Source organism: Canis lupus, chromosome 2 (assembly GCF_048164855.1).
Source record: "Canis lupus baileyi chromosome 2, mCanLup2.hap1, whole genome shotgun sequence".
NCBI classification, from domain to species: Eukaryota; Metazoa; Chordata; class Mammalia; order Carnivora; family Canidae; genus Canis; species Canis lupus.
In genome coordinates, this window is record NC_132839.1 from 88,182,696 (window position 1) to 88,210,601 (window position 27,906).

Sequence of the window (27,906 nt, forward strand, 5' to 3'; positions counted from 1 at the left end):
AGGTTATATTCAGTATTAAAGGGAAAAAGGAAATCACCTACTTAAGATTATGCCTTTCATAATATTTTGCAAATCACTTCATAGTTGAATAGGAATTTGATCATCCAATTTCCTTACATACCTGCAAATGTATCATTTAATATTAAGAATTATCATATATTATGCACTTTTAGGCTATCTCTGCATTAGCCAACTGCTATGGGGTTTTCTTCCATCTACTTCATTCAGCATACTTGGGAAAACATAAATATAGCAGACGGCCCTATAACGTTTGCCTCTGGTTTGATAGTAACTATAATCTAATGGGTCTCTACTAACTATTCTTGTTCCTTATGTTGACCAGGTTATGCATGTTCTGGCATTCGTGATGGATAAGGTTGTTCTCTATCCTGGAGCAAAGCATGCTATGAGTCACAGACTTTGTGATGCTATGGAAACAGTCTTCTATATTCTAACCCGAATGCTTCACCAATTGTGTAAACTTACATTGTCTTCTTACCCCTAAGTTTTAGCTTCTTCAACAGACATAATGGTAAGTCTGTAACAGAGAAATTGGGATCTTGATGGAGTGTTGAGAGATGAATACAAGGAGAAATCTAATGATAGGCAGGTGGAGGTGTTCCAGGCAGAATGGAAGGCAGAAACAACTACTGAGAGGTAGTAATTCACTGGGAATATTAACCAAAAAAGCTAAGCAATGGAAAATAGTGTAGAACATTTTACCTGGGCCAAATTATGAAAATGTGAAATGTCACATAGCTTTATAACCTAGCCTACTTATATACTGATGTGAATTTGATCCTTTTTTTTTTAAGAGTTTGTTTCAATTTACCTCTCACTTGCACCTATATATACCTATATATTTGTTTGACTTTTTCTTACTCATTTTCACTTTCTTCTGCTATATCCTGTTTTTGTTGTTTGTGTATTTGTTTTGCTTTCCTGCTTCCTCAATATTCCATCTCCAAAGCTCTGATGCCTTCTTTTCCTTGGATATAAAAAAGCTATAAAAAGTAAGATGTCATACTTGATATTCAAAATATGTTGTTGCTGGAAATTTTAAAGTGTTTTGCCAACAATATTCCATGGATTTATCCAGTACCTCTATGTAATGGACAAGTAAATAAATATACAATTTATTGTGTTGTCTTTGCTGAAGGCAAATCTGTCAGATGAGAATGTCTGGAGAGAGTAATAATGTTTTTATTTCTCAATAAACTCACCAATCCATTTATTCATTAAATTGATATTTATTGAGCCTTTACTATGTGACAAGTCACTGTGCTAGAGGGTTGAGGCTTAGTCTCTATTCTCTAGACACTTAAGATCTAGTGTATAAAACAGACAGTGGACAAGTAAACACAAACTTAAATATATAATTATAAATTGTGATATGCTCTATAGATGCCACTTGCTTTATAGATGCTATAAAGCCAAGAACAAACTGCTATAGTAGACTACGGAAAGTGGACATAATTTATATTGAGCGTCAGTACAGGCCTTGCTGAAAAGTATGTTCTTAATTACAGGCCACGGCTTTAACTTCAAGACAAGTAATTCTTTGGAAAATACTGATCTCGTTTTGGCAACTGTGGTGACTACTATCCTTCAGGTCATCCACTAGAATAATTTTTTAAAAATTTTTCTAGTGATTCTTTTTTTTTAAAGATTTTATTTACTTATTCACGAGAGACACACAGAGAGAAAGAGAGAGAGAGGCAGAGACATAGGCAGAGGGAGAAGCAGGCTCCATGCAGGGAGCCCAATGTGGGACTCCATTCCAGGACTCGGATTGCGCCCTGGGCTGAAGGTGGAGCTAAACTGCTGAGCCACTCAGGCTGCCTTTCCTAGTGATTCTTGAACTGTTTATGTCATTAATGGGATTGACTCAATTCAACTTTCTGTGGAGTGTATGTGGAAACATCTTACTATGGAGTCCTGAGCTTAAAATAGGAAAATATATCTATTTCTTGTTTTAATTTAAGCAAAAATTTTTGACTCAGAATTCCTATTTTTTCCTAAGGTTGGATGATAACTTGCAATACCTTTTTATTTAGTCTGATAATTAGTTTTTGACTACCGAGAAAATTTATAAGAACAACTGAATAAGAATTTGAGTTTCTATGTACTCCCATTTTATTTATATTATTTCTGTCTTTACAACAGTTCTGCAAAGTAGGTGAGCTCACCCATTTTATGGATGAGAAAACTGAGTCTAGACATTTTTAGTAACCTTCCTAAGATAAACAAAACAACAAATAATAATGCCAAAGTTCAAATAATTAGCTGTCTACATTCCGTACTCTTTCTACTTGGTTTTATTTATTTATTTTTCCTTTTTATTTAAATTCAAATTAGTTGACATATAGTATATTATTAGTTTCAGAAGTAGAATTTAGTGATTCAACAGTGCTCATTACTTCAAGTGCCCTCTTTATTGTCCATCAGTCAATTGCCCCACCCCCCCACCCATTCCTTTCCAGCAACCCTGTTTGTTTCCTCTAGTTATGAGTCTCTTATAATTTGCCTCCATCTCTGTTTTTATCTTATTTTATTTTTCCTTCCTTTCCCCTTAGGTCGATCTCTTTCGTTTCTTAAATTCTGCATATGAGTTAAATCATATGGTATTTGTCTTTCTCTGACTGACTGATTTCAGTTAGCATAATACCCTCTAGTCACCTCTAGTTGCTGAAACGAGATCTGTATTGGAAAAGACAATGCAAATGACAAGATTTAATTCTTCTTAACGGCAGAATAATATTCCATTGTGTGTGTGTGTTCCTGTCATTTTTTATTTCTTTGTTACACCTTATTTAATATCATATTTCCTCCCTTTCTTTCCCTATCCTTCCTCTTTCTCTCTCTCTCCCCTCTTTAGTTTGTTCCTTCCTTTCTTCCTTTGTTGCTTTATTTTTTTTTTTTTGTCTTATTTTCTCTATCTTATTCAGAGCTGAATTCCTAGCATCTTGAAGATTGTCTGGGTCCACGAGCATTGGCTCAAGAAACTTGGGTTACATTAGAAAACAGATGTAGATGTTCATATATTTGAAGGAAGATATAAAATACAAGTATGTTGGGATCCCTGGGTGGCTCAGCGGTTTGGCGCCTGCCTTTGGCTCAGGGCTCGATCCTGGAGACCCGGGATTGAGTCCCACATCGGGCTCCCAGTGCATGGAGCCTGCTTCTCCCTCTGCCTGTGTCTCTGCCTCTCTCTCTCTCTGTGACTATCATAAATAAATTTAAAAAAAATGTGTTTAAAAAAGATACAAGTATGTTTTATGTAAATTATGAAGTTTCAATAACATTGCTTTATAAGGGTTTGGGTCATTAGGAACAAAAATAAATCTTTTTTTAAGATTTTATTTTATTTATTCATGAGAGACACAGAGACATAGGCAAAGGGAGAAGCAGGCTCCATGCAGGGAGCCTGATGAGGGACTCAATACCTGGAACCTGGGATCACACCCTGAACCAATAGGAGAGCTCAACCACTGAGCCACCCAGGCACCCCAAGACCAAAAAGAAATCTAAACAAAGAGCCACATGTTTATATAAATCATAACATGTTTACAATGAAGGTAATTTTTGTAACACTTTATGAGCAATATAGATGCAGTGAAAACGATAAACCAATGGCAAGAATCTAATAAAATAATGCTATTCTCATTGAAAAAAAAAAGTCTTCAAACTTGTGAATAGGTGCAATGTTTAAGCAAAACAAGGAAAGTGGGTACCCTTGAAAGGTACCCTGCAATATATTTCAATATGATTTTTACCTTGGGCTTCTATATATTTAAAACTATTACTCTGGGAAGGTTTCAAAATACTGCCCAAATGGCACAAAAAAATGTTAAAACTCCTCACCTAGCATGACCTGTGATGACGGTGATGGGCAGTTCTAATGATTTATAGCTATGACTCTAGTTAACACATAAGACTGAAGTCAAGTACTGCAAACTGTTTTGATAATTTTAAGTGAAAGATGTAAAGCAAATGGATAATATGCTATTATTGTCAGTTTGAAGGGTATGCTTTTGGAAATTACAGCATTTTTCCCAAGTATTCTTGGCTGAGATGGAGATCCTCTCTGTCCTCTTGTGTCAAGTTAGACTTGATAGATATTTCCAACTGTTCATTAAATAATATCTAAATCATAAAGCAATAACCATCATATGACTCTCACATAACTATCTGTTTCTAAAAGAATTATAGCACTGATGGCTTTTAATGGCCATTTACAATGCCAGGATACTCTTAGGTGATCGCCAGTGGAATCAGTCCAAATTGGTTACCCAGTGGAATTGATCTTTAGTTAAAGGTCAAATTCAATTTTACCTTCAAAATTGAGAAGACTTGGATATGAAGGTTGCTTCTTAATAATAATCTTTAGTGTAAAATTCACTCTATATTCATTTTTTTAAAACTTGAGATTGAAGAACAGAAATCATGCCAATTTTCTCCCATGCCCAGTATTCAAAAGGACCAGTAGATTGACATGAAGACTATCATACAGAAATTCAAATGATTACTTTCATTCCCTATAAAGGTCTTTGGAGAAGACCTACAGCAAATAAGGCTTACTAACACTTCACTAAAGATTTAAGTTTACTCATCTAGTCAAGCACAATTGCTTACTAAACATAGACACCTCCACTAGGCCTTGAATCTTTAAAACTTACGTGGCAGAGAGTTGGAGAATGCATTTTTCCCCTGCAAAATAAAAGAGCAAAAGAGCTGGCTAAGCTGGGCGTGTCCACTTGCTTTTCCTAAATCCGTCTGTTAAGTAACTTACTGCTTTGAAATGATAGAAATTAGAAGTTCTTCCTCATGAAAAAAAATGAAGAATGAATATCTGAGAGTGTTTTGCTCTTAATATGTCCAATACCGAGATCTGAATCTTCCCACAATCCTCCCTATAACTTAATTTCCTCCACAGTTTTGCATATTGTTAAATGGCATTTCTATCTGGTTCTTTTTTTTTTTTTTTTCATATATCCCAATTCAGAGCAGGTCTTCCTGCTTCAAACTTGACATTGAGAGCCTATTCTTAATCTTGCAACTTCAATAATCCTATTAAAAAATAAAGGGTAGATCTTGTCACTCCTCCACACAAACCTTGCAACTATCCTTACTGCAGAGTATGAGCCCAAATCCTTACAATGGCTTATGGAGCATTCTAAAGTCTGTAGCCTGTTACTCCTCTAACATCCAGTCTTAATACATTGTCCCTCACTGATGCACTTCAGCTCCACAGCCTTCTTGTGGTTCCTGGTGTGCCTACATTATGGCTTTGCTTTAGTTGTTCTTTCTTCCTAAAGAAGTCTTTCCTTAAGTTTGCTGATTTCCACTCTTCCCTCAACTGTTTATTGAAATATCACCCACTCAAGGAGTCATGCCCTATTAACTTAACTCACCACTATTGTCTTTCTTCACTCAAGACCTTTTTTTCAAATAGCACTTAATAACAGATAACGTACTATATGCTTTATTTATTTGGCTCACTGTTTATTGCCTGCATATCATCGTTCTATTTTAAGTTCTGTAAGAGTAGGAATCTTTGTTCTCACTCTGCTATCCCAGGCACCTAACAAAATTCTTAGCCCATGGTAAGCCTTCAACAAATACATGCTGAATGATTGAATCCATTAGAAAATCATGCTGATTCCAGTTTCAAAATCTGTCTTGAGTCTATTTCATATCTCATTATCAACAATTCCATTGCCACTGACATAGTTTTGGTCATTGTTACCCTTCTTCTAGAATGATATTAAGTTCTTAAATTTTTTTAAAAGATTCTTTTTCTATTTTTAAGTAATCTCTACACCCAACATGGGGCTTGAATTCACAACCCCGAGATCAAGAGTCACATGCTCTACTGACTGTGCCAGCCAGATAATCTATAAATAACTTTTATTTATATCTTTGCTGTCTCTCCTTTATTCTAAAATATGCACCCATGCACATACATACATTTTGAAAAAAAACAAATACAACAACCAATGTAAAATGAGAGTCAACTTGTACCATAGCTCCAAACCTTCCGACACCCACTTTTTTTTCACTCTGAGTGAAATCCAAAGTCTTTACAGTGGCCTTTGGGATCCTACGGGATCCATCCTCACTCAGGTCATCTCCTCTTCTCCCTGACTTATCCCATTCTATCTATCACCCTGGCCTTCTGATAGATCCTTGAAAATATCAGGCCCACATGTGACTGGACCATTTGCTATTTTCTCTGCCTAGTTATGTTCATTACCAGAAATCTTCACGGTTGGCTTCCTTACCTCTTTCATTTCTTCACTCAAATGGAACTTTTTCTGTGGAACCTTCCCTGGCCACCCCATTTTAAATTTCAGCCTCCTCCAAAATTGCTCTCCTCCTCCTCTGCTTTATTTTTCTTCATAATCTGTATCGCTATATCTCACATAATTTTGCACATTTATTTTATTCATTGTAATTATCAACTGGGATGTAAGCTTCACAAGGGCAATGGTTTTCATCTATTTTGTTCACTGCAAAGTCCCCGTGGTCTGTCACAGTGCTTGGCACATGGTAAGCACTCAATTAATAATTGTAAGGGAGAAAATGAAGTATGTACTCTTGGCAATTGGAAATACTCAAAGGAAATACATATGTATTAGTCAGTGTCTCAGCAAGAAACAAATGGCACATTCAAACTAATGTGAGCAGAATTTAATAAAATAACTATTTACGAAGGTGAGGTCAGAGTGTAGAGAAACCACATAGGAGAGTGTTTTGTCCCCCAAGCCAGAATCATTGTCAATCCCTGCCATGCTCCCACAAGGAAAACAAGAGAGCCCTTTGACGTGGTCAGCCACCCAGGCATCAAGCAACTGGGAGAAGAATGTAGAGTGCACCGAAAGGGCCAAATAGATGATATTCAGAATAAGAGTGCTGATGTGTAATAGTATGACTGACTGCAAGAGAATCACTGACACTCCATCTATTCTCCACGTTCTCTATATATTTAAAATTCTTTAGTATTTGCTCACAAATTACCACTATTTACCAAAATAAAGCCTAATCCATGCTCATCTTCTAACACTGACCTCAAATACCTTCGTATACAACACTCCCTGGATTCTTGGAGGCCTGGATTATTGTGGTACCACTGAAGGAGGACTCATTTAATAGATAATTATGGTGTAAAGTTGATGACTTTGTGAGCAATTGTAAATGACTTTTCCAAACAAGTAATATCAAGCCGTTAAAATAATTGGGAAGAAAATAATTAAGGCAAAGTGCTAGAGCATAACAACAGGTCACTTTAGATAATGTGGGGAGGACAGCTCTGAAGAAGTGATCTGTGACCTTAGATCCGAATGATGAATAGGAACCACATCAAGGGAGTGCCAGAGCAAGAGAGAAGAGAGATTGCACAGCCAAGTTTGAGGAACGAAAATCTCAGTGAACTGAGAACATAGTAAGCAAGGGAAATTGGGAGAGGAAGAGACAAGATATAAAGTCAGATGGACCAATTAGATGATTTGTGACTTTGTAGGCCATTGAAGAAGGAGTAGATACCTCATTCAAAATGTAGAACCAAGTCATTGGAGGGTTCTGAAACTGAGAATTACACCATCCCATCTGCACTTTAAAAATATTCTCTGGCCAATCTGTGAAGAATTCTGCAACTATTCATTTTTCTTAAAAATGTGACTATTAATCTCTTTTCATTACTTTACCTCCCATATTCATACAGCACTTGTTTCAGCTGTCTCTTGACTGGTGTGTTGTAGGAATTCACTTTATTTTTTGTTTTCCTTAAAATTTCTATATTTTACTTAAATTGATAACAGCCATCTTATTTTGATTTCTTCTCCATGCTATCTCTTTTCCTGGAGATATCTCTCCGAACTTTTCCACCTTCTCTAGAATTGTTGGAGCACTCTTTGTTGCAGTTCTGTTTCGCCTCGTAGTTTGGATATCACACATTTCACTTCTCTTCTTGTATGTAATTAATTTGTAGCATCGAAATTTAACAAACATAGTGGTTAAGAGCATAAATTCTAGAGCTAGACACAGATTCTAACCCTTGCTTTACCACTTGTCAGCCATGTGGTCTTGGGTAAATTACTTAAACTCTCTGTGCCTCAGTTTCCTTATCAATAAACTAGAAATAATAGTACATAGTTCATAGGGTTATTGGGAAAGTTACATCAGTTAATACATCTAAAGCTAGAAGTGTTTGATATAAGTACTACAAGAGTTAATTTTTGTTTTTTTGTTTGATTTGTTTTTAAACATTTTATTCATTTATTCATGAGAGACACAGAAAGAGAGAGAAGCAGAGACACAGTAGAGGGAGAAGCAGGTTCCATACAGGGAGCCTGATGTGGGAGTTGATCCCTAGACTCAAGGATCACGCCCCGGCCAAAGGCAGACACTAAGCTGCTGAGTCACCCAGGGATCTCTATTCTTGTTTTTTAATAGATGTGAAGGCATTGTAGTGGGTCAAGGCATATCCATACCTATGAATATACATACCTATGAATATAACCTTATTTGGAAAAAGGGTCTTTGTAGGTGTAGTTTATGTAAGAATACCAAGATGACATCATTCTAGATTGGGTGAACTCTAAATTCCAATGAAGGGAATCTTTACAAGAGACCGAGACACAGAGGGAAGGATTTATAAAGATGAACGTAGAGACTGAAGCAATCCATGGGCAAGCCAAAGAACACCCAGAACTAATGGTTGCCGCGAAAAGCAATCAAGGAGTCATGGAATTGATTCTCCCTCAGAATGTCCAAAAGGAACCAACCCTGTCAACATCTTGATTTTGGACTTCTGGCCTGCAGAAACTGTGAGAGAATAAACTTCTATCGTTTTAAACCATCCAGTTTGTGGTAACTATCACGGAAGCCTTATGAAACTAGCACACACATTTACAGTGTTTAAGAGTTTTTCATTTCCTCCCTCAAACCAATACAAATTCTTGACTTGCTCTTATTTTCTCTCCCGTGTCCAATGCTATTCCATGTTGTTGAAATCACCTGGGACTTTTACTTTCATCTTGCAATAATTTTGTTTATGTCTCCACATTTTTACAAATCATTCTCTAATGGTTATCTGAAGATTGACAACCGCTGTGTTTATAATTATTTCAATGGTCGTAACATTTACAGATGCCTTATTCCATAATATTCCTTGAAGCCCATAGCTTTCTTTCCCCCCCCCCCGGGATTTATGTTTTGTTTTGTAGAAATATATTCTCAAATAATGCATTATGAAAAAGTTTGAGGATGAAAATGTTTCTTTCCTATATATGTAAAACTGTCTTTATCATGTCCTCATACTTGAATGTCGTTTTGGCAAAGTACAGAAAACAGGATTCAAGGCATTCTTTCCTCAGAACACTGGGACATTCTTCCTTATTTCAAGCCCTCTTTGTTGGTGATGCTGGTGGATCCTCATTGCATTTTACGCACACTGTGTTCTCCCTTTTTGGTTTTAGAATATCTTTTCTTCTTTCTGGCACTTGGTGGGCTTTTAAAGTCTTTTGTTAGCTCTGAAAACAATGTTTAATGTCCTCAAACAGGATGTGTTAAGTGTCCAGACAGGGCATGTGGCGACTGCTTCTTGAGTAGGGAAGTTCTCCTGTCATTTCTGTCTGCCTTTATCATTTTTAGGCCTATACAGTTACTTCAAGATTCTTTTCTGTAAGAAAATGTTGGAATCGGATGCTTGGGAAACTGATGCACAAGGTTTCTGAAATAATTCCCAGTTGAATTTTGCCCGTGTCCAGATTCTTCTTCCAGATTCTGTCCCTTCAGATCTCTTAGCATTATCTTTACATCATTCCTGATAAACACTTATTTTCTAAGTCCCCTCTGACATCTGATGGTGTAACAGAGCCGTCATATCTGCTAGGCTTCTCTGTCAATCTCCAGAAACCCTTACCATTCTGGTGTGCTCGTGCCACTTCTAACATTTTAAGGTTACTAGGAATTTATTCACATATTTCTCTAATAATTCTGATATGATTGAGAAAAAAAAAAAAAAGCTCCAGGTCCATATACTAGTTCTAACTAAAATACTGCATATTTCCTTTTCTTTTTATAAAGATTTTTATTTATTGATTCATGACAGACATGGAGAGAGAGGGCAGAGACATAGGCAGAGGTTAGAGGCAGGCTTCCCTGCTGAGAGCCTGATGTGGGACCTAGGACTCTGGGATCACAACCTGAGCTGAAGGCAGACACTCAACCACTGAGCCACCCAGGTGCCCCTACTGCATATTTCTTAAACTTAAGCATTATCTTCTCCCAGAAATCCACTTCTATTCTGATTCAAGAAATTTGGAGGGAGGTCTAAATTTAACATTGGGGACTCTTCAAACAGTAGGGGTTGGTGGGGGTTAGAAAAGCAAATCAAGGGCAGCCTGGGTGGTTCAGCAGTTTAGCGTTGCTTTCAGCCCAGAGCCTGATCCTGGAGACCCAGTTCCACAACAGGCTCCCTGCATGGAGCCTGCTTCTCCCTCTGCCTGTGTCTCTGCCTCTCTCTCTCTCTCTCTCTGTCTCTCATGAATAAATAAATAAATAAAATCTTAAAAAAAAAGAAAAGAAATCAATTTATCATGAATGAGCAGAGAGAAGGTGTCTAAGGATAGACCCCAAAAGATATATGACCTCCATAATTTTAGAAGAAAAATGTTTTTACAGTTTTAATACATAAGGGAAGTTCACAATATGTAACACAACATGTAACAAAAAAGACCATATGCAAAAGATTATGGTCCAGATGTTTTTTTTTTTTTTTTTTTTTTTTTTTTTAGGAGTTTTTAAAATATAAAGCATGCGGTTAAGTGGAGCCCTAACGATTAGGTTTACAAGGTGTGATGGTGCTATACCTCCTCTAATCTATTACTTTTCCTGCAAAATGTGTATGTAATATCTAGCATAAATTGATGTATGTGAAATGTAATTTGTGCGTGCTAATCTTATTATGATTATTATTACTATTATTATTATTATCATATTTAAGGCAGCATGGCATATACACATCCTAAAATTTACATTGCAAGAATTAACAGGTGAAAATGCACATTATGGAGGTATCATGTGTGTGTATAATTACTTTTTGCTTTGTACTTTTCAGTTCTTTTTCCATTTATTTCTCCCTTTACTTAAGAACTTGGTCTGAGTGCCAATTATTCAAACATGATTTAAAAGAGAGAAATTTATCATGTTTATGATTTCTATAAAGCATATCTACAGAGCCTAAGATCATTACAGGAAATGCAGCTACCTTTCCTTTCCTGCTCAATTATTTACATAATTTCAGAGGAAGGTGACAAATATCAACACGTTTTAAAATGTACATTCACTGGGATCCCTGGGTGGCGCAGCGGTTTGGCGCCTGCCTTTGGCCCAGGGCGCGATCCTGGAGACCCGGGATCAAATCCCACATCGGGCTCCCGGTGCATGGAGCCTGCTTCTCCCTCTGCCTATGTCTCTGCCTCTCTCTCTCTCTCTCTGTGTGACTATCATAAATAAATAAAAAATTAAAAAAAATGTACATTCACTAATTTCAAAATAAAATTGTTTAAACTCCCAAAGAGTGTTTGGTATCTTCCACTGGCTGCACAATTCAGTAATACTGCCAAGTCTCCCATATTTCATGGAATTATTTAAAGTAAGTTCCTGACCTACATCCATCTTCCTCTAGCCATTCATTCACTCAACAAAAGTCTTTGAGCACCTGCCTTCGGATGGGTCCTGTTATTGGCACAGGTATTCCAGAAAGAAAAGAAACCAGACAAAGCTCCAGCTCTCTTGGAGCTTACATTCTAGCAGGATTTCACAGACCACAAACAGGCCAGCAAGTAAAAGATGCCAGTTGAGGAAATGACAAATGTCGCAGAGAAACTAACACTCCGAGAGGGACAGTGTAAACCATGCTATTCTGATAGGATTTGGTGATACTCTGTGAACGTCTGTGTTTTCCAGTTGGTATTTCATTTGTTGGTTTGTTGTTCTATTTTACTTCTAAGTTCACCCGGGAGAGAAACATGGCAGTAAATACCAAGGAAGGATTCTGAAAAGAAGAGGCATGGAAAAGCCTCACTGAGTCAAAATAGAGGTGCTCACAAGCTGTGAATACTCAGAAGGAGGGGCACAGTGAAAGCAATTCAACAGAAGACATGTGTGACAATACCACAAGGATTAAAAGCAAGGTAATGTCTAGAATATAACTGATGTGACAAAGTATTTTTAGGGCTGAATTCCAGAAATGGAGAAGATGAAGAAAAACGGAGCTGGTGGTTATTAGCTAAGGCCATTCTAGCATAAATCATCTATTGTCACTGACTATTTTATCAGTTTAATATACATTTTCTTATGTTAAATATATTACATTAAATATTATATTTAATATTTATATTGTTTATTAACTATTTTCTATAACCTGTTTATTCTTCCTATTAATGTGATTTATCAAAAAATACTCTGCTATTTTAAATTCTCAGGGCTCAGTCTGTTCAGTGTCTCCCTTCACCTCAGGTCATGATCCCCGGGTCCTGGGATGGAGCCCCACACCTGGATCCTTGCTCAGCATAGAGCCTGCTTCTCCCTCTCCCTCTGCTTGCTGCTCCCCCTGCTTATGTTCACTCTTGCTCTCTCTCTGTCAAATAAATAAATAAAATCTTTTAAAAAGTTCTTATAATAGATTCCCTATATATTTAATTTCTCTTGAGAAAATTCCCTTGGATTTAAGCTTCGTGGATGACCTATTGCTTTAGTTAAACCTTCAAGTCCTTGCTCAAACTGAAAAACAGATACTAAGGAAAAATGAAGTGAGAATGAGGGAGAAGGTAGTGCATGTTGGGATGTGCAGGCAATTTTGGTAATCGAGAAAAAACATTAAGCAATATACAGGTCCAAGAGCCAAAAAAAGATGAAGATCCCCACAGACGAAAGGTAGCAAAAAGTAAGTTTGTTCTCTTGGACAGTTTTCCTGCAGTTGCCAAGCTGTCCTTCTGTTGAGGGCTGCCATATTTTTTTATATTTCAGTCATCTATCTATTACTCCTTGACGTTCATTAAGTAAGTTTTAAGATGAGCCCAGAGGTTTCAGTACTATACTAAATGATACCTTATTTTTGCTGCTTAAAATATGTGCTAAGTAGGTCAGATTACTTTTGACTTTATGGCATGCCAATCTCTTTAGGAGTAAAAGACCCCTTCTGTGTCTCGTACAAACCAGATTTTCTTACAACTGCAATGCATCTTAATACTTGATATCTTATGCACACCCCATTTAGGATAGAGCTCCTAAATAAAAGCCCTCAGCATTTGCTCTTTTGCTCATCTTATTGGCATTACTGTAAAACATGGTTCATTCTCATTCCACAGAAGCAGCAGAATTTTTAACCTCATCTTTCTATATTGATTTGATGGGTATAAAACGCAGGTAAATCTTGATATCCATGTTGTTGTTTCATCGCGATGGAAAGCTATTTATACTGCAGAAAGCAGATATTCATTTGCCTTTTAAAGTGGTTCAGTCCCTTGCAAAACACTGTTGTTGCTGTTGGTGGTGGTGGTGGTTTCCAATTCCCAGATATTCTGTAAGGTACACCTCCTCAAAATGGAATTGGCTTTCCCCTTCAAACTTGCAAACAAGATTTGCTAACATCCATGAAGCTAACTAACATCTCTTGTTGAGCTATTCACATTCATGGTAAAATGTTCCAGAACAAGTAAATCTGTGATATTCACAAATGAAGATGGGTAGTCCCACACTTTAAAATGAGATATTTTCCAAATGTCTCGGTAGTGTGAATTTTTGGAAGTTGGGGACATTTTCCTATTGATCTATTGTTCTACTTTGGCAGTCTCTGTTAGTTTATTCTAAAATATGTGGGATGTTAGTGATGAGCAAATGGAAGTTGAGGCCAACCAATTCCATAACAACCAGAATAAGTTTTACCTTGTTTGCTTAATTGTTTATACTTTACATTAAAATGTCACAGCCAAAAAAGAAGTTGAAAATGGCATTTAGCATTATGAAATTCCAGTTATTCTCAAATGTTCCAGCTACAAAACATCTAAATATGCTCATATAATTCTGCTTTAAAATTCCTTCTCAGTACATAGCTAACATCATGAGAAAATAGGAGAAATCCTCAGAAGTTAAGACCCCAAACAGAAGAAAATCTAGAATGGGGAATAGATGCTAAGTGGCTTTCTTTGTGCCTTATGCAAGCATAGTAATCTAGAGCTTCAGCCTTTAATCATCACACAGGTGAAATAAAAAACATACTTGGGTCTGCTCAACATAGGAACTGGAATAGAAACCCTTGCAGGAAGCTACAACACCCCAAAGCCTATGTGCTCAAGGAAGGAGTACTAAAAAAAAAAAAAAAAAAAAAGAAAGTCTATAAAAGGAAATGACAGATAATATTGTCTGTTTACCATTGTTATGATGGCAAAGGGGAAAAAAAATCAATGCATATGTGTATGTATAAAACAAGTCTAAATTCATAACCAAGCTTATTCATTTATTTTTTAAATATTTTATTTATTTATTTGTTTACTTATTTATTTATAAGAGACAGAGGCAGAGACACAGGCAGAGGGAGAAGCAGGCTACCTGCAGGGAATCCAATCACGGGGTTGGGAACTCAATCCCGGGACCCCGGAATCATGCCCTGAGTTGAAGGCAGATGCTCAACCACTAAGCCACCCAGGCATCCCTCATTACCACACTTGATCTTAGCCAAAAGGCCAAGAAGCAATCCTCATTACCAAGTTTAAATTCTTATTTTCTAATTTGCCAAAAATGCCCAAATTAAGAAAATAGTTTATAATGGTACTGATTTGATAATTCTCCCAGAAACCTAGCAAAACCAAATGCAAATAACTTCTTTAGGAACCTTCTATAAACCCAGACAGCATAAAATACCCCAAAGATCCAGGAAATAGGGTAGAATTTTTTAAATAAAGAAACAGACACATAAGATTAACAAATTATACTATAAGACATGATGAGGCACTTTTTTTAGAGTTTGACAAAATCATTTATTGAAAGTCAATTGATTGTGTGAATTTACAGTAAAGAATATTGTTAATTTCATAATTATTTATAGATGTGCTTTGCAGCCTTTATATCATTAAAGTTATTTATAAACTTAAAAAAATTATTTAAATTCCATTTGCCAACATATGGTATAATACTCAGTGCTTATCCCATCAAGTGCCCTTCTTAGATGAGGCACATTTTGACAAGAACCAAGTAACTGTTCCATAAATAAATTTATGCTTCAAATTTAAATTTCAATGGATGTGCTAAATAATAGTCTTGATTTAGCTAAAGAGAAAATTAGTGAGCCAGAAGATGGATCTAATAAAATTACCCAGAATGAAGCACTAAGATATGAAGAGATATTAAATGATACAGAGAACAGAATGATAACACCTACCAAAAATCTACTCAGATTTTCACAAGAAAATAATACAGAGGATTTGTATATTTGAAGTCATTATGGCTCAGAACTTCCTTAAAATGACAACTTCAAAAAACAAATTAGGAAAGATAGTGAAGCCAAATCAGGATGAATTTTAAAAAAAGAAAAGAAAAGAAAATCCATATCCACTCATCCTCTAGTGAGTCTTTAGAATATAGGATATTAAACATAGCCAGAAAAAAGTACCTCAAAGTACCTCAAAGAAATGAAAATTACATCAACTTCCAAGAGCAGAATTGGTATTTAGATGATAGTACAATAAGATTGCAATCATAACTTTAAAGTGCTGAGAGAAAATAACTATCAACTTAAAATTGTAAACTAAGCTTAAAAAGTGACATTTTCAAACAAAAAAAATGAGAGAATTTACTATCAACAAACCATCACTACAGGAATCTCTAAAAGCCTATTTCAAGAAGGAAAATAATTACAAATAAATAGCTAAAATGCAAGGAGAAATGATAAGCCAAGAAAATGATAAGGATATGTCATTTGCAAATATCTTCTCCCATTCTGTAGGTTGTCTTTGAGTTTTGTTGACTGTCTCCTTTGCTGTGCAAAAGCTTCTTATCTTGATGAAGTCCCAATAGTTCATTTTTGCTTTTGTTTCTTTTGCCTTCGTGGATGTATCTTGCAAGAAGTTACTATGGCCGAGTTCAAAAAGGGTGTTGCCTGTGTTCTCCTCTAGGATTTTGATGGAATCTTGTCTCACATTTAGATCTTTCATCCATTTTGAGTTTATCTTTGTGTCTGGTGAAAGAGAGTGGTCTAGTTTCATTCTTCTGCATGTGGATGTCCAATTTTCCCAGCACCATTTATTGAAGAGACTGTCTTTCTTCCAATGGATAGTCTTTCCTCCTTTATCGAATATTAGTTGCCCATAAAGTTCAGGGTCCACTTCTGGATTCTCTATTCTGTTCCACTGATCTATGTGTCTGTTTTTGTGCCAGTACCACACTGTCTTGATGACCACAGCTTTGTAGTACAACCTGAAATCTGGCATTGTGATGCCCCCAGATATGGTTTTCTTTTTTAAAATTCCCCTGGCTATTCGGGGTCTTTTCTGATTCCACACAAATCTTAAAATAATTTGTTCTAACTCTCTGAAGAAAGTCCATGGTATTTTGATAGGGATTGCATTAAATGTGTATATTGCCCTGGGTAACATTGACATTTTCACAATATTAATTCTGCCAATCCATGAGCATGGAATATTTTTCCATCTCTTTGTGTCTTCCTCAATTTCTTTCAGAAGTGTTCTATAGTTTTGAGGGTATAGATCCTTTACATCTTTGGTTAGGTTTATTCCTAGGTATCTTATGCTTTTGGGTGCAATTGTAAATGGGATTGACTCCTTAATTTCTCTTTCTTCAGTCTCATTGTTAGTGTATAGAAATGCCACTGACTTCTGGGCATTGATTTTGTATCCTGCCACGCTACCGAATTGCTGTATGAGTTCTAGCAATCTTGGGGTGGAGACTTTTGGGTTTTCTATGTAGAGTATCATGTCATCGGCGAAGAGGGAGAGTTTGACTTCTTCTTTGCCAATTTGAATGCCTTTAATGTCTTTTTGTTGTCTGATTGCTGAGGCTAGGACTTCCAGTACTATGTTGAACAGCAGTGGTGAGAGTGGACATCCCTGTCGTGTTCCTGATCTTAGGGGAAAGGCTCCTAGTGCTTCCCCATTGAGAATGATATTTGCTGTGGGCTTTTCATAGATGGCTTTTAAGATGTCGAGGAATGTTCCCTCTATCCCTACACTCTGAAGAGTTTTGATCAGGAATGGATGCTGTATTTTGTCAAATGCTTTCTCTGCATCCAATGAGAGGATCATATGGTTCTTGGTTTTTCTCTTGCTGATATGATAAATCACATTGATTGTTTTACGGGTGTTGAACCAGCCTTGTGTCCCAGGGATAAATCCTACTTGGTCATGGTGAATAATTTTCTTAATGTACTGTTGGATCCTATTGGCCAGTATCTTGTTGAGAATTTTTGCATCCATGTTTATCAGGGATATTGGTCTGTAATTCTCCTTTTTGGTGGGGTCTTTGTCTGGCTTTGGAATTAAGGTGATGCTGGCCTCATAGAATGAATTTGGAAGTACTCCATCTCTTTCTATCTTTCCAAACAGCTTTAGGAGAATAGGTATGGTTTCTTCTTTAAACGTTTGATAAAATTCCCCTGGGAAGCCATCTGGCCCTGGACTCTTGTGTCTTGGGAGGTTTTTGATGACTGCTTCAATTTCCTCCCTGGTTATTGGCCTGTTCAGGTTTTCTATTTCTTCCTGTTCCAGTTTTGGTAGTTTGTGGCTTTCCAGGAATGCATCCATTTCTTCTAGATTGCCTAATTTATTGGCGTATAGCTGTTCATAATATGTTTTTAAAATCGTTTGTATTTCCTTGGTGTTGGTAGTGATCTCTCCTTTCTCATTCATGATTTTATTAATTTGAGTCTTCTCTCTCTTCTTTTTAATAAGGCTGGCTAATGGTTTATCTATCTTATTAATTCTTTCAAAGAACCAACTCCTGGTTCTGTTGATCTGTTCCACAGTTCTTCTGGTCTCGATTTCGTTGAGTTCTGCTCGAATCTTTATTAACTCCCTTCTTCTCTTGGGTGTCGGATCTATTTGCTGTTTTTTCTCTAGCTCCTTTATGTGTAAGGTTAGCTTTTGTATTTGAGTTCTTTCCAGTTTTTGAATGGATGCTTGTATTGCGATGTATTTCCCCCTTAGGACTGCTTTTGCTGCATCCCAAAGATTTTGAATTGTTGTATCTTCATTCTCATTAGTTTCCATGAATCATAGACATGGCCAACATGCATATGAGAAAATGCTCTGCATCACTTGCCATCAGGGAAATACAAATCAAAACTACAATGAGATACCACCTCACACCAGTGAGAATGGGGAAAATTAACAAGGCAGGAAACAACAAATGTTGGAGAGGATGCGGAGAAAAGGGAACCCTCTTACACTGTTGGTGGGAATGTAAACTGGTGCAGCCACTCTGGAAAACTGTGTGGAGGTTCCTCAAACAGTTAAAAATAGACCTGCCCTACGACCCAGCAATTGCACTGTTGGGGATTTACCCCAAAGATACAGATGCAATGAAACGCCGGGACACCTGCACCCCGATGTTTCTAGCAGCAATGGCCACGATAGCCAAACTGTGGAAGGAGCCTCGGTGTCCAACGAAAGATGAATGGATAAAGAAGATGTGGTTTATGTATACAATGGAATATTACTCAGCTATTAGAAATGACAAATACCCACCATTTGCTTCAACGTGGATGGAACTGGAGGGTATTATGCTGAGTGAAGTAAGTCAGTCGGAGAAGGACAAACATTATATGTTCTCATTCATTTGGGGAATATAAATAATAGTGAAAGGGAATATAAGGGAAGGGAGAAGAAATGTGTGGGAAATATCAGAAAGGGAGACAGAACGTAAAGATTGCTAACTCTGGGAAACGAACTAGGGGTGGTAGAAGGGGAGGAGGGCGGGGGGTGGGAGTGAATGGGTGACGGGCACTGGGTGTTATTCTGTATGTTAGTAAATTGAACACCAATAAAAAATAAATTTAAAAAAAAATAAATAAATACATAAAAAATAAAATAAAATAAAGAAAATGATAAGGAAAATAATAAATCTAAATACCCTTTAATGTCATGAACAACAATAATAATCAATAATATTTGGAGACAGAAGACAGAACTAAGTTTCTTGATGTATATCTTAACTATGGGGTAATTTGCTCAAAAGTTCTCTAAGGTCCTCATATTATTCAGGATTAAATATCTCCTAAGGCATTTAGAATAATCACTAACATAGGTAACATGTTAAAATAGGTAACATAACTTCCAAATACATACTGACAAATAAGATTTTTTTAATGCATCCTAAAAAGGCAAGAAAGCATAAAATATCTAAAAGTGGTTGAAAACAAATACTCAAATATAAGATACTAGGAAAAGCTGAATAATCACTCAAAATGTACCCCAATCTTGATAGTTAAAAGCATAAAAGTTTTCACGATACATACATGAAACAATTCAATGATATGCAGCTGATAAAAGACATACCTAAATCAAAGTAAAACAAGAAGTTTCAGTGAAAAATTATCTAAAGAGTTCAGGCATTTACTAACCAAATTATAGAAAGTGTAGCCATATTGATATAAAGGAATGTAGACATGAAGCCCGAAGGCATTGCTAGAAATAAAAGGTATCTCTCTCTTGATAAGAATAAAAGTTTCAACTTAGAAAAACTATATGATAGTTCTAGACTGACAGAAATCTTATAGCAGTGTCATAATGTAAAAATAAAAATTTGCAATATTAAGAGGGCAAACTAAGAAAGCACCATCCTAGTAAAAGTGTTTAACACACATCATTCAGTAATTGTTAAATCAAGTGTAAAAATCAGCAAAGTTCAATGAGTATAAGATGAACACATTCCAAATATCCACTGTACGCTGCCGTGATTATAGTTAACAATATGGTGCTGAGCCCTTAAAAACTTAAAAGGGTAGATCTCATGTCAAGTGGTCTCAACACACACATGCAAACACATTGAAAGAAGAAAGAAAGGATGAAAGAAATACAGAAGAAAGAAAAAGAAAGAGAAGAAGAAAGAAAGAAAGAAAGAAAGAAAGAAAGAAAGAAAGAAGAAAGAAAGAAAGAAAGAAAGAAAGAAAGAAAGAAAGAAAGAAAGAAAGAAAGAAAGAAAGAGAAAAACACAATAAGAAAACAACCCCATTAAAAAATGGGCCAAAAACCTTAAAGATACTTCACCAAAGAAGGTATACAGATGGCAAATAAGCAAATGAAAATGCTCCCCATCATATATCACCAAGAAAATGCAAATTAAAACAACAATCAGATATTATTACACACATTGGTTCAAGTCGCTGAAATTTCAGGCTAAAGATGATGGTTTGTTTAAAATGAAGTTCTTGAGATGTGATCTCTTTGCTGGTTCTTGCTTTCTCCACACCACAGGCTTCGCTGTCAGTCTCTGTGGTAGTAGGAAAGCTGCCGTAGCTCCAATTTTATAGGCTCTCAGGTTCAAGTCCAGCAGAGAGACAATTACCACTTTTATGATCACACTAACAAAATCTCTGGGATTGTTTCTGACTGGGTTTGACTCTTTTGGGTTGAGTTGTGTGCCTGTCCATCCTTGAACCACTTTCTGTGACAAAAGCGGGTAATGTTCTCGCTCGCTAGGTTTGTGCCAAAGAGTCCACATCTGGAGTCAGTGATGGTTACGTGCTCATTTCTTAAAGGGCACATACTGAGTTTTGGAGTGTTGTTTGCCCAAATCCCATTTACAGTGCAAAAACCAGGGAATTGGTAAATGGGATAGAGTAGGGAAAGGTGCTCAATATACCTCTAAAGCCTATTTAAATTCAAATGAACTATAGTTCAAACAGAACCTAATTACAATGCATTAATTAATTTATGGAAAGAGCATGCATTATAGTGGTTAAGGATTTGAGTTTTTTAATCGGACAGAACTGGGTCAAGTTGCAGATTTTCCCCATGCTACCTGTGTAACCTCATGATTTTCTACAATATGGAAATTATATTTCTACCTCACTAGAGTGTTGTGAGGATCAAGTAATATATGCAAATTGAGTTCCTACAACATAGCAAATATGCAATAAATGTAAACTATCTTCATCATTTTTATAATCATCATAAACTTCATTTCCATCATCATCAACATCATCCTCATCACTATTGTCATTAACTGAATATTCACCAGGAATATGTTTCTTTGGGAAGTAATTCTCAGTTTCTTTTTAAGATCATCAGGAAAAAAAAATTGCTACATATTCTACCTTTTTTCCTCTATGTTTTACATTTCTCTAGTATGGTACATATCACAGTATTTGTAATCGTGTTTACAAGCCTATTGTCTCAGAGATATTCTGCAGATAATATGTAATTCATCATTGTATCCCCTAGTATAGTTTTTTTGTACACAATGGGAAGAGATGGGTATTATGGCATAAAAAGAAATCCATATTAATTAGGAGTTTACTATGTGAAAAACATTATGTGACATATATTGTATACATCATGCTATGGCGTCCTCATAAAAGCACCATTATACAGGCAGTGTTTTCTCATTAAATATAAAGATATCTAGTCATCTAATTTGGCTAAAATAAAATATCCTGTAAGTTCCAGAGCCAAGATTAGAATTCTGGTCTGTTTGAATCTCAAAACTATTCATTTTCCCTCCATGCTAGCATTTCAAAAACTGCAGAATATGGTCTTCGGGATTCTTAAGATAAATTTTTCCAGGACCACACGATCTCTGTGAATTTTTTTTTTTTTGTCTGAGTTTGAAGACAACATTAAAAATAAATATGAACATATTCTTGATCGCCTTATAACTCGGTCCTATTATAATGTTTCAAGGGCTCACATTTGAGTTTGTTTTCAACAACATAGGTATCAAGGGAACAACTAACATGACAGCCTTTAACTTTTACTGCAGTGTTTCACAAACTGGCATCTGCAGACCCCTGAGGATCATTACACTCTACTTGATAAATGTTGGTTGAATAAGCAAATGATTAAGTTCTCCTTAGACAACCCATCTCCCTGTGGCAGAATTTGGGTCTTTCCCTTCCCCCAAACCCTCCCTACTCATCAGTCAGTGACAACTGGGAGTCCTCAACTTCAAGTTCTATGTTCCATGGCCTTGAGAAGGCAGGGGCTGGAGCAGAGATGGAGAAGAATCCAGGAGACTGAGCCCCAGATCGGGATAAAGACATCATTCACCAACCCATGAAAGTAAGACCCTGTGGGAATTTGACTTTGGACAACTTCAGTCAATGTAACCTTTAGGAACGCATATCAATCTGCTGGCCCCAGTCCCACTACCCTATGAATAACAGAATCCTTTAAAAGCCACAGGAATTAAGTGGCCCCACTCTTATATTATGTTTTTTTCTTCCTAATTACATTTTTTTTCCTGCTGAAGACAAAGGAGTTTTGAGGCCTTCCAAGAAAAGACCCTACTATCTACATAAAGGTATGTGCAGCAAATGCATTTACTCCTATAAATCTTCTCATTTCTCTTTAGAGTTTCCTCATTTTTATGCCCTCCTTCCTCCACAGAGCGGGGACAGCTAACTCTGATTAGTGAGAACCTAACGTTCGCAAGACCATGCTTTCACTGGTGGGTGTGGGCACTGTGCAGATCACTGCTCATGCCTGGCACAGGCTCTTGCTCTCTTGGAACTACTCACACTTACGGGGAGTGAGCTTTCCTTCTCTGTTCTCTGTTCCCCTGAGATAAGTGCCCTGGAGGAGACCTGCCATCTCTCCTGTCTTTCTCTCTCACTCTCCAGTAACCATGTGTGAGGCCTGAAGTTCTTTCCGCAGGCTGGCCGTGTATCGTTGGAGTCTGTTTTGCTGACCCAGCTCTCCCTGCAGGCCTTATTTTGAAATGAAAATAAAAAGTTTTCATTAGGCTTTAGTTCTAAGCTACTTTCTCTAACATATTTTATCAGGAGGCCTGCAGTAGGAGGACAATTGGGCACCTGATTAGCCATTAGCAAAGCTAATATCTTGTCACATTTAGCTAGTGATCCTTGTGTGTATCCTCTATTTTTGTGACATGGAGGGAAGGAGGAATGATGAGTCTTCAGCCCAAAGCCAGATTTTAATCTCAAAAACCAGATTTTAAGGGATTCTTCCTAAGTCACTCTGTATCCTTTCTTACTTAAATGCCGTAGAAAGGCAAAGATACAAGTGAATGAATGATATCTTCTGGTACACGAAAGTGGCCTGGAATCTTTGAGCAAGAACAAGATGAGGCTCATTATGACAAAAGATTGCCTAAAAATATAAACTGTACTTAGATTTTGGGTATGATATTGGAGCAGGAGGAAAAATAATAATTTCTCTCACCATCCATTTTACTTCCCGTAATTAATTCCCAGGAGCTATTTATCCATGAGGGACATATAAAAAATCAGCAAACATCAGAGGCAAATGTCATTTTCACCAAGAGAATAAAAACAGCCACAGCTACAAATCAACATCCTTAAATCTCACCTACCAGCAAATTGAACCCACCACATCTTACCTACCTGGATACTAGCATTATCAGTGCTTTTGGAAAATCTAGTAATTTCAATAATATTTCCACTACACACTTGGAAGATCACTATGTGGAAACAAATCCAGATATAAAGATATTCTGTAAGTCGACCAGATATATATAATTTTGTTTTAAGAACTGGTAAATGAGAACTGCCAAAATTAATGTGGCCGCTGAAGTAGTCCTGCAGAGAATGGAATTGGGAGTCTGATGAAAATGCTCTGACATCTAAATCTTATAAAGTCACAACAGTCTACTGCAGTAAATGCAAAAGATATATTTTGGGTAAACATTACTACACACGGTAATCAAGCTAAGGATATTTAGTGACTGTAGCTTCTCAAATATCCCTAATCCAGAACAGGAAGGAAGGAAGGAAGGAAAGAAGGAAAGGGGCGGGGGGTAGGGGGGAGAAGAGAAAAGGCTTGTTATGTTTTATTCAAGCTGTAATTGATCCTTTCTGCATATCCCTAAAGGACATAAAATTGAATCTATCTATCATCTATCTATCTATCTATCTCTCTATCTATCATCTATCGGATTATAGATAGATAGATATGGTATATCTGAGTATATATATATATAAATATATATATTTATATATATATGATCAAGCAGCAGATTTTGGACACTGACAATTTGGGAGTTCCAATTACAGCTTTGCCTGATACCAGTTGAATATGCTTAGAACTTGGCTTATCTTTACAAGGGCTTCATCTTATCTATTTTATAAGATGGTTCCTAAGAAAAAAAAAAAAAAAAAAAAAAGATGGTTCCTAAGATTAAATAAAATGGCAAAATACCTGTTGTGTGTAGTATAACAAAGTTTCATCTCCTTCCTTTTTAACACTACCTTCCTTAAATATTCTACCAGACTACGAATTCCATTAGGAGTAGACTTTCTAACTAAATTTTGTGACTTGTACAAAGAAGTTATTCAAGAAATATTTATTGAGTGTATTAACATCTAACTTAAGCCTAAACTGATCCTACGGTTCTAAGACATCTTAGGCACGGACATGTTTTTTTCATGCAGCAGCAAAATTAACCAATTGTAGAAATCTAGTTGTAGGGGAACTGAGAGTTTCCTAAGAGAAAAGAGAGCTAAGACTTCTACGTAGAGGTGTGTATAGGGTCATGAGATAAACTTTCTATAACATCTTTATTTTACTTGAAAATTTGGGGGGATGATGATCACTGTATACTCTTCCAGAGAAAAACTCCCCTGTTCCTCTATTCAAGGGATGTTTGGGTACAAACATTTAAATAGTAATGATCTAAGTCAGGTATCATATACCAGATACTTAGGAACCAAATTGAGATGCATTATATCTGGCTAGTACTTAATTTTTGAATTAGTTGCCAAGATTCAAAAATCAAGAGGGTTCACGTAAAAGTCTAGATTTGGACTTTACCAGAAAAATTAGACCTGATTATATTTGGCCTACATCCTAGCGTGAAATTGGCTCAAGGTGAAGGATATTCCCTTTAAATAGAGAATGTGATTTCTTTCTTTGCCTGGAGCACCTCCCCGCAGCCTGATTCAATAGTTTATCCACCCTCTTAGCCTTTGTGGGCCCTTGCAACTCTTAGCCCACAGAAAGAAAGTCAAACAGACAAGCTTTCCTCAGTTAGAAGGCTACAGTTTTCTAAAGGAGACTGATGAATGATGCATGCCTTTTTACTTGCATGTGTCTCTGGGTTCATCTTATCTGGCTCCTATCAGAGACTCAGGGAGAGTCAGGGACTGAAACTAAATCTAAAGGGGTTGGTATCAATCCAGAATGTGCCTGGGGCACAAAGAACTCTCAATGAATACCCATGTATCAATGTGTACCTTTAATTAAAGGGGAAGAATTTATCTCCCCACTACTGCCTGGACCACAGCTCCTGCTTAATGAGGTTTTCCAGAAAACTCCCTAAGTTGTCCCACAGATTTGTAAAGGTGTCTGAGCAGTGCCCTTTAGGAGAGGATATAAAATGAAGAAATGGTGGCCAGAAAATATGCAGCAGGTGCCTAAGAGAAGATGCCAGGCCTACCTTTGGGTAGGACACCGTACAAACCAGGAGATGGGACCTGCTTAAAAGTGCACAGACCATCCCCCACCTCCAGTGAATAAATCTCTGAAATGCATGGGTGTTAGGACTGGCTGCAGGAGCTAGAGCCTCCGTTGAAGCCAATGGGAATGACAGCTAAGGAAATGCAGGATACAAAGAAATGAATGGTAATTTTCAGGCAAGCTACTAGAGTTTAATATTATTTTTGGACCTCTCTGCACCATTACTTTTAAATAAAATGGAGAGGAATGAGTGTTAATACAAGTGTAGAATTACACTACAAGTTCTATTTGTATGTAGCCCTGCCATTCAGGCAAAAAAGAGGTAATAATGACTCAGAGATCAGATTGGCTCACTGGAGCACAGCAGTAGCAAAGAAAAGCCCCAAATGATTTACACAGAAGAAAGAAAAGGAAGGCAAGATTGGCTTTTTTTTTTTTTTACATTCAGCCACATTTCCTTCACTTAGTCTTACTAGCAGCTATTAAAAAATTCTTTTCACCAAAATATTTAATTCATGAATTAATTCATGAGGGATAAATGAAGACATTTTTAATTTCTTGTGAAACTAAGAATGTGAATTATTACTTTTCAGTTTTTAGGATATTCATCAAAATTACTTTGAAGAAGGCTTCCATATTTCAAATGCTCTATGATCTCCACTGTACTTTCCAGTCCTCAGCAATCCCTAGGCCCAGCCATCACAAACACCCGGAGGACATCCCTCATCACCAGATACATGTGCAGATATATGAGCATTTGTTGTACATGAATTGATTTCAACGACAAACACGTTAGTGATTCCTTGTTGAGTTTTTAAAGAATTTCGATTAGTTGTATAGAACCTACAATTCCCTTTTTATATTCTCATTTTATCAGGTTACCTATTTAGATAACTCATGTAATTACACTAAAAAGCACAACAATCCTTCTCCTCCCAAAAACCTAACAACTGGTTCTTCATAAACTAATACTTCAATCGGGTGAGAGCTGTTGTGAGCGTTCAGGGTAATGAGGGCAGTAGTCAGAATGTTTCAGAGGGGAACTGGAAATGCTGGTTAATCTGGCAAGTTGATCGGGTTGAGACAGGTCTGAGAGAGCCTTTTCTGTATTACCTCCCCCTATATGTAGATATAACAAGTGGCTCTATGACGATCCAGCAGCAGTTAGAATTCCTTGTTCTCTAGTAATACCCAGTGGCTAGAAATAGCTGTGATATAGTAACATCTTAATCAGTATTTGTTGAGTGTGAACCTGGGTGTGAAAGTCATGGAACTCTGAAAGCAAAGGGCCTTGGCTGTCTCTGAATTAATATATCCAGCCTCCTGACACCCGAAGTCTTAAGGCAGCTCTGGATACAAATCTATCTGGTATCAGAAGCCAGCATGCTTGACTTGAGAAGAGGTTAGGAGCCTCTCTACTGCCCTCTGTCCATCCATCACTCTCTCATCCCACCCATACTTTCTCTTGAGGTGTTGTGTAAGCCTTTGGCCACATGGCCAAGGTGCCATTCATCACCTCCCGGGCACATCCCTCTTCCAGCCAGAAATCAGCATAACGAGCACTCACTATTGATGACTTGCATGGAAACTGAACATGATTCTCGGCACATCTGATTTCACATTATAGACTTCCGGGGACCCACATTGACTAAGCCTTTTGCTATCCTAACCAAGATCTCTGGATTTGGCAGGTTGAAATTGGAGGAGAACTTTAAATCAGTGGAAATGTTCAAAGTAAAATGAGTACATCAGTACGTTTGCAGAAAGAAAAATAAAAGGGTTGTCTTCTGTTATAAATAAGGCTGACAGATGTGACAGCCCATTTCCAGCACAGAACAGATAGAAGAAGTTCATCATGGCGACTTTGGAGAATCATTTGTCTACAGCATGTTTTCATTATTTAATTCAAATTACAGTTAATTTCTAGATGATCAGAGACGTCTGTTTTCACAAATTAGTAGAAAACCTATTTCTCTGTAAAACAAAACCCATAAAATGATTATTAGGTTGTAATATTAATTTTGAATTCTCCAGGCATCTATATTCTTCCATAATTCTACTACTGAAAACAGCAACCACCCCTTCCTATGTCTTTACATTGTGAAGGCACTCTTCTGAGTCCTCTTTATACCTTTTTTTAATTTTCTTTTAAGATTTTATTTATTTAAAAAACATAAAAAAATAAATAAAAATTAAAAAATAAAAATTAAAAAATTTAAAAAAGATTTTATTT

The 27,906-nt window shown here is 36.7% G+C and overlaps 2 long non-coding RNA genes across 3 annotated transcripts in view; one reads left to right on the top strand and one right to left on the bottom strand.

The window, feature by feature from the left end:
• The window catches only part of LOC140623083 (uncharacterized), a 252,763-nt gene that overhangs the window by 55,038 nt on the left and 169,819 nt on the right, over positions 1-27,906 (bottom strand). The gene's annotated exons all lie outside the window — the stretch shown is intronic.
• Positions 463-27,687, top strand: LOC140610661 (uncharacterized). Its single transcript, XR_012012237.1, has 5 exons — positions 463-532; positions 12,018-12,200; positions 22,489-22,539; positions 23,453-23,714; positions 26,267-27,687. It is a non-coding gene; the product is annotated as an uncharacterized lncRNA (long non-coding RNA).